Source organism: Triticum aestivum, chromosome 7B, assembly GCF_018294505.1.
Source record: "Triticum aestivum cultivar Chinese Spring chromosome 7B, IWGSC CS RefSeq v2.1, whole genome shotgun sequence".
In the NCBI taxonomy this organism is placed as follows: domain Eukaryota; kingdom Viridiplantae; phylum Streptophyta; class Magnoliopsida; order Poales; family Poaceae; genus Triticum; species Triticum aestivum.
Genome location: NC_057813.1, coordinates 381,251,279 through 381,263,602, shown reverse-complemented (window position 1 = coordinate 381,263,602; position 12,324 = coordinate 381,251,279). Strand labels below are relative to the sequence as shown.

At 46.2% G+C, this 12,324-nt stretch overlaps 1 long non-coding RNA gene across 1 annotated transcript; it reads right to left on the bottom strand.

Annotated features, from left to right (window-relative positions):
- Positions 1-1,788: 1,788 nt before the first annotated feature.
- On the bottom strand, positions 1,789-3,585 carry LOC123162805 (uncharacterized). Its single transcript, XR_006481479.1, has 3 exons — positions 3,247-3,585; positions 2,333-2,392; positions 1,789-2,115 (listed from the first exon to the last, which is right to left on the bottom strand). It is a non-coding gene; the product is annotated as an uncharacterized lncRNA (long non-coding RNA).
- Between the last annotated feature and the right edge of the window lie 8,739 nt (positions 3,586-12,324).

Genomic DNA, 12,324 nt, shown 5'->3' with positions numbered 1-12,324 from the left:
GAACGCGGTCCCCGCCGCCGCCTCGCGGTTCCCGCCGCCGCCCCGAGGTCTTCACGCCGTCACCCCAGCCCGCTTGCCGCCGCTGCGTCGCCCCTTCGGGCCATAGCGCCGCGGCCCGCGGTCCATGTCGCCGTCACCGCGCGTTGACCTCCCGTGGTATGCGCCGCGCCGTCTCCCTTGGCGCGGGAACGCCACTGTCTGCGCCGGTCTTCGTCACGCTGTCAGGTTTCTTCGCCTACTTCGAGCACCGCCGCCGCACTTCTAACCTAGCCGCCGCCGCCGTCAGGCCGCCGCGGCCGCTCTTCTTTGGCCGCCGCCGCCGCTACCTTCGTAGCCGCCGCTGCCGCCCGTCCACCCCCTTCGTCTTCGTCCAAGCACCAGCCCATCGCCAGCGTCGCCGTCATCTACCCCGACCACTTCGTCTACTCCGACCACCGTTGGTGACATCGGCCCAGCGCCGATCGACGCCGCAATTGTCGTCGAGTTCTTCTCTGCTGGCCCCTCCGACTTCTCCGACATGGCGTACAGCTCGTGCAGGTCCCTCGTCTACGCATGCCCGGTGCTGGCAACACCGATGCGTGCCTTCATCCACGACGTGTCCCCGGGCCTGGCAAGCCTGGTCGGTGCTTCGTCAACTTCGTCTTCGTCCGTCTACGCATGCCCGGTGCTGGCAACACCGGTGCGTGCCTTCGTCCACGATGTGTCCCCGGGCTTGGCAACCCCGTCGCGACGCGTCGTCAACAACATCTTCTTCCCGGCGCACCACTACTTCGACACCCTTGCGCCCATGCTAACTCAGCGCCCCCTTGAGCCCGCGGCTCCACGGCGACCTCCTCGACACTGGCCACCTCGCCTCGACATCGACCACGGCATTCTTCGCACGGCTACCTCGACCACGGCTACACCATCCTACGCTCTCGGCTACATCGACATCGGCACAAAGGGCTATCATCCGCTTGAGCAACTCGTCGGCTTCCTCTACAGTCAATGCGTCCGCGACGCGACACCGTCCACGACGCTCCCGCTAGGACTGCGGGGGGATGTCAGTCCGTCGGCTGCTATTCTCTCCAGTCTGACCGTCCGCGGCGCTCATGTTGTTCGCAACGCTACCGCTACGACTGCGGGGGGATGTTAGAGATATATTTGGGTTACATGTATTTGATAGTTTAGGATTCCTACCTTATCTCTAGGAGAGGCGTCTTGCCCTCCAAGTCTTGTACTCAATATATACTCGCCCTGGAGGCTCGATAATACATCCATCATATTCCACCAATCCCTCTCTCCCTTCTAACAGGAACACTTTGGAAGTGGATTTCAGTAAAAGCAATAGGCTTTCCATCTCTGGCCATCTCCATTCACGGATTCACCCTAAAATGGTTCTCACAGGTTTGCATTGTTCTTGTCAGGGTTAATTTCTTGTATGGTCCAAGGAAAAATATACAGCCTCTTCCCAGGAAGAGATGAAGCTGCTAATTAGTCAGTTTGCGGTCTGTACGGTGTTTCCCAAGCTGTTTCTTTTTCCAAGAACATGGATAGACAGACACACCATGGTACCAACATTCAGATGATATGTCTGGCTCATGACCCAACCAGGTTATCAGATTTTAATACCAGGTTGACTAAAAGCACTAATTAGCCAATTAAGCCCAATCATTGGATGATTAATTATCGAGAAACAATAGTATGAAATGAATCCGAAGCTCTGAAATAAAATATTTTAGACCAGTCTTTATTAAACTAGTAAAGCTCTTCCTTCTTCTCCATGCATTTTGCAGTTTTTTGTCTGCTAGCTGCCTCATGCAGTGGCTGCAGCATCCATCCATTTTGCCGCGCAGCATGCAGACAGTGCACTGCAAGAAGTGCATCAAAATGCGGTCAAATCTGCAGCTTATTTCACTTGGTCCAAGGTAAAGAAAAAGAACAGGATGAATGCCTTGTTTTCAGACAGGGTACGTTCCCTTGATCAGTTCTTGGATCAGCAGTGGCCTGCCGCCGGCCGATCTGTTGAGGTAGTATGATTAATTTGCATTTATTTCTGCAGCCAAGATGCATCAAGAAGAACAGAGGACAGGTGACAGGTTATGGAGTAGTACACTTGAGTGCTCCATCTGCCATCTGCAAGGTAAGATGAGTATCTTTCACTTAAACCTATGCCATGATTATTCTCAGTATTTTTGGTGTGTATATACATTATGCCGGTTGATGCTTGGGAATGGTGCTTGCTGATCAGATAGTTAGTGTGTACAAGTGATTAAGCTATTATCTGTGGTAAAGTTGACCATAATAGTCCAAGTGGACTAGTAATGAATTAGTAATTTATTTTTATCCTCACCTCTGGTAGCAATTTCATTGCCATTCTAACCGAACATTTCCTTTCCCTTTTTGCTGTGTCCTGTGTGGAAAGCATTCAACTAAGTCTTGGTATATGGACCAAAATGTTAAACAGAATTCAGAGATGACAAGTGGAACACAGGTAAGTACTGATTGTTCAATTAAGACAAAACAATGAAGTTGCGCAAAAAAAAAAAAGACAAAACAATGAAGGACTGGTTAGATGTACACTTAAAGTTTGGAGCTAAAATCCTTTTGCAATCCACTCTATTAATTTTGAAACAACTAGTTCAGTCCAAAAGTCGGTCCATCCAGTTTGGTAATGTGTGTCTGCTACCTGCCGCGCATACAGACATGCAGACATTGCACTGCACAAACATGAGGTCAAATCTGAATGTTATTTTACTTGGTTCAAGAAGACAAACGGGAGTTTGTACTACATTGAAGTTCTCGGATCAGCAAGGCAGCTATGGTACAGTACTATCATTTGCCTTGATTTCTGCACCCGGGATGCATCAAGAACAACCAAGGACAGGTGACAGTTTGTACACTCGAGTGCTCCATCTGGTATAGTGTAGCCTGGAAGAGTAACTTTTACTCGAACCTACGACAGCTTGGGAATGGTGCTGGTTGAGCAGAAAATTAGTGCGACGGAAGGCAAGATCTGTGCCACATGATTAAGGTATTATGTACAGTACAGTTGAGTACATCCAGTTGATGACCACTAGCAGTAGCAATTAGCAATGATACTAGTAAATGTATACCCATCTCTTATAGTAGTAGCTTGAAAATGTGTAAAATTCAGTCACAGCAATTAATTGAATAATTAACCTACCTGAGTGCGAGCATGTCCTGACAGGTACACTCAGAGCTGAGAGAGGCTGTACCAAAGTTACAAAAAGAGCATGTATGCACCTGCAGGAGGAAGGATGAAAACCTTGGCATGGCCATCGAGTACATTCCCCCCATGCGAACGCGAGGCCCTCCTCGCTCAAAAGCAATCAAATCAAAGCGCCATCGATCGATCGCCATGGGACCTCCCGCATATGCATATGCACGCCAACACCACAGATCCAGCTCCTTTTTTGCTCGAGCTCTAGCTTGTGAACTTTAATTCCGAAAGGGGGCGAGGGGGAAAAAGTAGGAAGGAAAGAGATGGCAAACCGTAGGTAGATCAATCCATCCATCCATGGGAAAGCGAGAGGGACAAATGAACGAACCTAATGGGGGACAAGGAGATTGCGGATGTTGCACTGCCGCGTACCCACAAAAGGCACAAAAGCTCCTCCTCCTCCTATCCTTTTTGAGGGGGGGGGGGGGGGGGGGGGGGGGCTCCTATCCTAAATTCATAACACTACCTAGCTAGTTATATTCGCTATAGATGTTAGGATTTGATGCGATGTCTGTTTGGTATTAGGCTCGGACATTCGGAACCCCTGCATCAAGGGGGTAGGAGCAGCGACAGATGTTGCCTAGATGGTGGCTTCAGGCTTACTGATGTACTACTTTGTAAGGTCTTTTGTGCTTAATAATTAATAAAGTGACCGTATGCATCGTCCAGATGCAGAGGCCGGGGGTGCTTCCTCCTTTCCTAAAAAAAAGTTATATTCGCTACACTTCTTCTTCGGTACAACCCCCTAAACACATCAACGCACAAGATTTCTTGATACCCCTTCGTAATAAAGGGTAGGATGTTTTTTTTTTGAAATACGTCCCAGACATAATATGGCGTGGAAGACACCCTCGGCTGGGCCGGCCCATTGATGAAGGCTTCGCGACGCGAGATGTAAAAATTCCCAAAATACATGACCCTGCTAAGAATCGAACCGCAGGTCTCTTACATATGAGGCCGAGTCCCTCACCAATTGAGCTACCTAGTTTTTTTAATAATTAGGAGTGTGCAAATTTAAGAATCCCATCGGTCGGATTTATTGGGAAGACCACGAAAAACGCACAGAAGAAATCGGAAATAAATCTCAGTTAACCGCCGCTATTAATTAGGCCTATTAACTAACCTGTGCATCAGTGCATGCAATGGCTACTGCCTGATCCAATCAAGGAGACCCATGCGCTAGCTTTCATGGAGAGACGAGGGAATAAAGTGACGTGCTTAAATGCAGCAGCCTGAGTATTATTTTTTTGATAAACTATGCAGCAGCCTAGTAAACATGGTACACAAGTTTTGGTGGCTTTCGGACCCAATAAATCCGGATGCAGGGTGTAACACCAAGGAAATTCTGAATGAATTTTTAAAAATTGAATAATGTTTCACAATCCAACTTTTTTTGAACCACTTGAACACAGATTGAAAAAGTCGTTTTTCATAAAAGCATGAACATTTTTCAAAAAATTTGAATAACACTTGTTACAAGCATGAACATTTCAAAAAATTTAAGGAAATATGGTAGTTCAATATGTTACGAACATTTTTCCGAGCAACATTTTGAACACTTTTAAAGAAATATGAGGAGCGTGCAAACTTCAGAACTAACATTTTGAACAAATTTTGTTTGAACACTTCCTTTCTTTTTAGCTTCTTATGTGCCTAATGTAACTTTGTGAATTTTCAGGAAACAAATCATGTGTTTTAAAACAGGCTTTTGTTTTGTTTTATTCTAGGTTTTTTCTTCTCTTTTTGTCAAATGTGGGAATGTTTTAAAATAAAAAATCAAATTCGTGAACTTTCTTGTTTTCTTGAACTTTTTCGGGTGATTTTTTTGAAATCTGCAGAATTTTACAAATTCATGAACATTTTTTAAACATTGATGAACTTTATTCAAATCTGTGAACTCTTGGGCTGGCCCAACAGGCGCCCAATGGGAGCGATGCCATCGCCTATCAGGGTTGTCGAAACCAAAAATTCGGTTTTTACCATTCATTCTTTTTAAAATTTTGGTTAGCAAACCTAAAAACTAAAAATGTCAACCCAATACAACAACTGAAGATGTCGACAAACTACGTGCTCTCAGATAGAGCCTTCTGGCCAACACGGACACCTTCTATTGAACATGGTCTAGTTTTAGACATTCTTGAGGCCGCCCCAATTTTTGCCAGCAGATGGGGCCATTTATCAGTCATTTTCATTGAGAAAACTCCAGACAATGCAAGAATTCTCGAAAACTCAAACAACTTGGGATGGTGCCTTGAATTGATCATAAAAGCTCATGGAAAAATTTGGGGCCATTTGAAGATGCCAAAGAAAGTACTCTCATACGGACCCCATATGGCCTAACCGAACACCCTTCATTGAACATGGTATATTTTTAGACATGCATGAAATGACCCCAACTTTGCCAGCAGGTGGGCATGCCTATGGCGTGCAATCATGCCAGGTTTGAATGATTTCCAACATCATATGCAAGTTGTGTCACGTTCGGCCATTTGTCGTCCATTTTTCATCGAAAAAACTCCATAAATTGCGAAAAATAATAATTGGAAACTCAAACAACTTGGCATGGTGCCTTGAATTGGTTATATAAACTCATGGAATTTTTTGGGTCATTTCATGATGCCGATAAAAATGAGCTCTCATAAGGACCCATCTCGCCTACCCGAACAACCCCCATTGAACATGGTCTCTTTTTGGACATGCATGAAATGATCCAGCTATTATTGCTACTAGGCGGGCATGCCCATGGTTTGAACGAATTTTGACACTATATGCAAGTTGTGTCACGTCTGAGCATGTATTAGCCATTTTTCATCGAGAAAACTTCAAAAAAAATGCAAGAATTGTTAAAACCTTGAAAAACTTGGCATGGTGCCTTGAATTGGCCATTTAAGCTTATGGGGAAAAATTGAAGTCATCTGAAGATGTCCAAAAAATCATGCTCTCATACAAACCCTTCTGGATTACCCGAGCACCTCTGTTGAATATGGTCTATTTTTTGACATGCATGAAATGACCCTAACTTTTACAAGCAGGTGGGCATGCTCATGTAGGCATCCATGCCAGGTTTGAATTATTTCCGACACCATATGCAAGTTGCGTCACATCCGGCCATTTATCGCCGTCTTTTTACTAAGTAAACTCCAGAAATTGCAAAATGTGTAGAAAACCAAAGAAACTTGGTTGGTGCCTTGATTTGGTCATACAAGTCAATGAAAAAAAAGAGGTCATTTAACGGATGTTGAGAAACAACGTGCTCTCAACGGAGCTTTCTCGCCTATCTGGACACCCTAGGTTGAACATGGTATTTTTGTGGACATTCAAAAAAAGGGCATCAACTTTGGTCAACTCGTGGGCATGCATGGTGAAGGTGTGAACACTTTTTCAAATGTGCTAGCATTTTTTCATATTTGCGAATATTTTTTGAAAAGTTTTCTATTTTCTAGGGCCTAAACATTTTTTCTTCTCTAATTTTTCATCACTCTTCTCTTTTTTGTTAATTGATTTTCTCCTTCTTGAACTTTATTATTCATTTTGAAACCTGTTCGAAAATTTGAAAATTTCTTTAGAATACCATATTATTTTTTCAATACAAATTAAAAAATGATCTGGAATTTTACAAAATGTCCTCGTACTCTCATACAAACTCTTCTCGCCTGCCTGAACTATCTCTGTTGAAAATGTTTTATTTTTGGACATGCATGAAATGACCTAACTTTTGTGAGCAGGTGGGAATGCTCATGGTAGTCATCCATGTCAGATTTAAACGATTTCTGACATGGTATGCAAGTTGTGTCGCGATGACCATTTATCGGGCTTGTTCAATCAGAAAACTCCAGAAAACGCAAAAAATGTCAAAAACTCAAATATCTGGGCATGGTTCCTTGAATTGGTCATATAAGTTCACGAAAAAATTGAGATTATTTGACGATGCCGAAAAAACATGCTCTCATATGGACCCTTCTGACTTTTTCATTGATTCATGTTTCCTTTTCCATTTCTTGTTTTCTTTTCAAATTTATTTACCTTTTTAAAAAATATTTGTGATTTCATTTTTTTTGGAAAATTCAAAATAGGTTCATGGTTTTAAAAAGTTATTCAGCATTTTGAAAATTGCATTTTCAATTGTTTGTATAAATTCAAAAAATGTACAGGATTTTCAAACAATGTTCCTTTTTCTAGAAATTTTTCTGAATGTTAAAATTCTTGCCGTTTACATTTTTTCTCAAAACTCTAATAATGTTCATGTTTTCCCATAAAATACCCGCATTTTTTCATAAAATATTTAGGATTTTGAAAATGGTGCCTGTAAAAAATGACAAGGTTTTAAGAAAAAAAATGATTTTTCAAAGTTTGTTAGAGTTGATGAAACAATTGCTGGATTTTCAAACATTACTCGCTTTTAAAAAAATTATTCATAATTTTCAAGAAAAGATATAAAATCCAAAAACTGCCCGGATTCTGTGTTATAGTTCTTTCTTAAAGTGGTACGCTCCTTATTAGCCAGTAATGTCTCATGGTTTGGCTGGTTAGTAGCTGCACTTCGTAAGGTGGAGGTGCAGAGTTCGAATCGAGGTCACTCGTAATTATTTTTAGCCATCATATCGCTGCCCTATGCGCGGACGCTACTGCGGCCACCTTGACTCTATTCGCTATAGGCAGTCAGATTCTCTTCTTGCTTTCAACGAAAGCTTTTGACAAAAGGTGAGCGGGTACTCTCGAAAAAACAAAAGGCGAGCGAGATCCCACACCCCCCCCCCTCCCGCGACACGCCCCACGAGCGTGTCACGGGGGCTTCAGATCCGCCGACGGCGCTAGCCCCCCATCGTCCTCTTCTCCTCCTTGCCGCTGCTAGAGGGCGTCTGCCGGGCGAAGCCCGTGCGGCGCTGGCAGCGGCGGGCCCTCTCTCCTCGGCGGCGCGGGCCGCCGCTCGTGGGGGTGCTGGGTCCGGCGGGGCGGCGGGGACTCATGGATCCGGTGGCGTCTGCGCTGGGAGGCGGCGGTGCAGCTCCGTGGCGGCGCGGCAGGGGTCTGGCCCGGTGCGGCTGGTTTGGATCCTAGGGTTCACGGTGGCTGCAGGTGGCGGCTGCCACTGATGGAGAGGGCGCCTCCCCTTCCTCGACGGGGGTTGGCGTCAGCGTTGTGGTGCGCGGTCTTGGCCGTGCTGGGCAGCAAGGCGGCGGCGGGCGTGGTTCCGATCTGGAGATGGCGGCTACACAGGCACATATTCCCCTCTGCCTGCCAGTCGTGGGCTTCCCCCCGTGCATCTTGCCTGGATGATTGGCGCTGCAGTGGAGGTCCGAGATCGGGGTCGGTGGAAAACCTTGACCGGCGGTGCCGGTCACAATGTTGGCGACGCTCTCGGCGCCGTTTCTCCCTCTAGTGGGCGACATCGAGACCTCCTCCCCGCCCTCCGCCCCCTGGTCCCGGGCGAGATTGGGTGGCAACGGCGCTTCGGCGTCGGTTACTTCATGAAGGCGCCACCTTGGGAGTCTAGGGGGTCAGGGGCTCGACGCGGTGGTGCTCTGCCTATTCTTCGGTGGTGTTCCTGCTTGACAGTGGTGTGGGCTTCTTGGTCTTGACCGTAGACGGTGCCGACGTATGGGTTCCTATGAGAGGTGAGGTGGCCAGGGCTGTCGTTCTCTCCCTGGCTTCTTGTTGGCCAGTCCATCCGGGCTCAGGGGTGAGTGATTCTACCTCCTGATAGGGACGACGTCCTTCGATCCAGGACGAGAGGGCAGGGGTGCCCTCTTCGGAGGCAGCGGCGGAAGGTGGGACAACAGGGGCCCTTGGGAGTTGATGGAGCGTGGCTTTCCTCCGGCGGTGAATTGCTCCCTTGTCGCGTTCGCGCTGTTGGCATGATCTGAGGCCGGCGTTCGCTGTTCCGTAGTGTTTGCATCTTGTCGATTTCCTTTTTCTTCTCTTTTCTTTTCCTTTCTTGTTGCTGGTTGTAATGTGTGGTGGTGCTTTATATATAAAGCGGGGCAAAAGCCTTTTTCGGTAAAGCTTTTTCGTAGTTAACCAGCGTATACAGCTACGAAGCACTGCCCCTGTGGATCAGCGCTAGGCAGACGGCGGGTTCTAGTCTAGAAAAAATGTAATTCCCTGGTAATTCACGGATTTGCCCATCACTTATAATTGAGTAAGATGCACGGAACCACCACATTTATGTTCTCACTTTACAATTCATGGTATATTGAACCGCACCATATTTCTGATAGTGACAGAAACATCGAGCTACTTTGTGAGCACATTTTGACGTGGCTGAGCCCTCTCGGGCCCGACAGTGGTGACGATGGGGCGTTAACGGCCATTGACTGCGCGGTCGAAAGCGGCTCGGACAGAACAAACCTGAGTGCTCTCTCTCTCTCTCTCTCCCTCCTCACTTGCACTCCCTCCCTCCCACCTAATTCTCCCTCACCTCTCTCGCAAGGAATGGCGGTGACGTGATCTGATGAAGGCGATTCATATCCATTGGCGAGGAGGGGAAAGAGCATGATGCACGGATGGGGGAGGGGAGGGGGGATAGCAGCGTGCCAGGGGGCAGCCGCGGCGAGGAGGAGGATTATTGCGGCAACAGCCTGTTCCGTTCGTCCTCGCCAACACCGTCGTCGGTAGATGTCGCCCGCAGGGTGGTGGAGGAGCCTCCCACTGCAAATGTCCCCCATACGTGAGTTGAATTCCACTCTCGAGCTCTCCCTCTCTCAATATTCACTTCTCTCCTTCAAATTAGGGCTCCAGATTTGGAACGTTTGAAATGTATTAACAATTGGGCATTTGTAAGGAATACTAATTGTTAGTTGTTTGATACTCCTAGTTTATATATGTTTCTGAATTAACTGAAGGTTGTTGTCTTGTTTTACTGAATGTACTGAAATATTGAATTTAGTGTTCTGGATTTACTGAATGTTGTTCTCCCGCTTGACTGTAATGTGGCACCCCGGCTCAGAGCGACCAGTTTACCTTGCATTGCTAGCCCAGAGACCTTGCCTTCTGGCAACACACAAAGACATGGTACAGAAAACGACCACTTTATTCATGCTAGCGGAGCATAGTTCATATTACAACAGTTAGCGAGGCCAAGCGGCACACACGGTGCAGCTGAACAATATGTACATTATTTAGTGAACATAAAGGGGGCCTCGATCATGACGACTACTCGGCAGCGGAACAACATCGTAGCGGGACTCCATAGCACAAGGACATCGACATGGACACGGTCTAGACTCGGACGTCACTCCTTTCCAACGGGACTTTCCTGAAATCTGGCATGACATGCCAGGTCAGTACATTGAATGTACTTGCAAGCTCACAATAAACATAAACAAGATGACAGACAATATCATGATATTTATCCAATTAAACAATAATGCAACCATATGTCCAACACATTGTGGCTATGCTCAACAGTTACTCATTCTCCCGACTTGCTTACCAGATGTGACCAATAAACACGATAGTACCAAAAACATACTCGTGATCCTTACGACGATCACAACCCGACCAACTCGTGGCCCGTGATCCTTACGGCGATAGGAACCCGACCAACTCATGGCCCGTGATCCTTACGGCGATCAGAACCCGACCAACTCATGGCCCGTGATCCTTACGGCGATCACAACCCGACTAACTCATGGCCAACTCAACACGATGGCCTCACTGCCATCCTTAGTGCAATTTAGTGTGCATATTTATTAAGTGTTGACCCATGGTGTACCCTACTTTCGAGCGTGTCCGTAACCGTGGACTCGGCTATCAATAGATTAAAACACTCTGCAGAGGTTAGTACACTGTACCCACACTACGAAACCTATGGCCTCGCACTCCCATTCGGGTGGACCAACAACGTTCCGACGAAACCATTTCATTGTCATGACACTCTCCCGGTCCTTCCGACTCGGACCCCAACGGGCTAGTCCTGGGTGGCCCCGTATCTACCTCCAGACACCTCGACCACCGTCGTGGCCATGATCCACTCTGGGACCCGGTACCAAAAATTAACTCAACAACGGGCTCACAAGGTTATGCTTGCCTACCGGGCCAGGGTACAGCACGCCCATAACCTTCCCTAAATGAAGGCACCGACCAGAGGCACGACAATGAAACGCATTAAGGCCGTCCCATACCGGCAAATGTGGTTGCACTGGGAAAGACTCGTTTCAGCGGCACCACGACCCGGTCAACAACATGTTCAAGTTGAATTATTAATCAGGTTCAACTTAATGTGAGAAAAAAATAACCGGTGTCATACTGCCATACTATGCATCACTTAATATATGCATCACATAACCATGCAAATACTGCACCAACCACGCTCCTACGGAGCCATCATCAACTCATGCTACTATTCTGGTTAAAATCTCACTTTACTTATACCAGAACCATTTCTAGCATTATCATCATTATACCTCATGCAGAATAATATTTAAACTACTCATCAAACTCTATGACCATATTATTTATTTATCACTTGCAACTAAGTTCTCCTTATCTTGCCAACAATATTTACTTCAAACATTCTGAAGTTCAAGTATTTTAACATAACAAGCATATAATAGAATTTATTATATAACTAGTTTAAATGCATCAATATTCATAAGTTCAAGTATGAAAATCATAAATATTGAAGTGGCACCATGAAAATGTTACTGTGGCTTGCCTTAGTACTGATGAGGTTCACAAAGCTCCTGGTGATCCTCAAGACAAGCTGGCTCTGCTGAAAATATTCAAAACCACAAAAAGAAAATATCAAGAAACCTTCTGAAAATTGCCAGAAAATCTAGATAGCAAGGAAAAATCCCATCTTTTGGGTGCTGTTAGATTTTTGGACACAGAACACGATGCAAGAAGAATCACTGCATTTGTCCTTGTAGATAAAAAGTTATGGCCATCTAAAGTCTCCTGGAATTTAAATGAATTTGAAATATTAAACAGAGGGGGGTGACGTCAAAGGCGTAATCTCCCAGGGCGCCACCACTCATACTGCTTCGCGCGCGTAATGAGTGGCTGACTAGCGGGCCCCGCTAGTCATGCCAGAGGGAGGGGAGAGGGAAACAGAGGAGCGCGGCGCTTCACCGAAGCTTACGCCGGCGATGAGGCTTCTT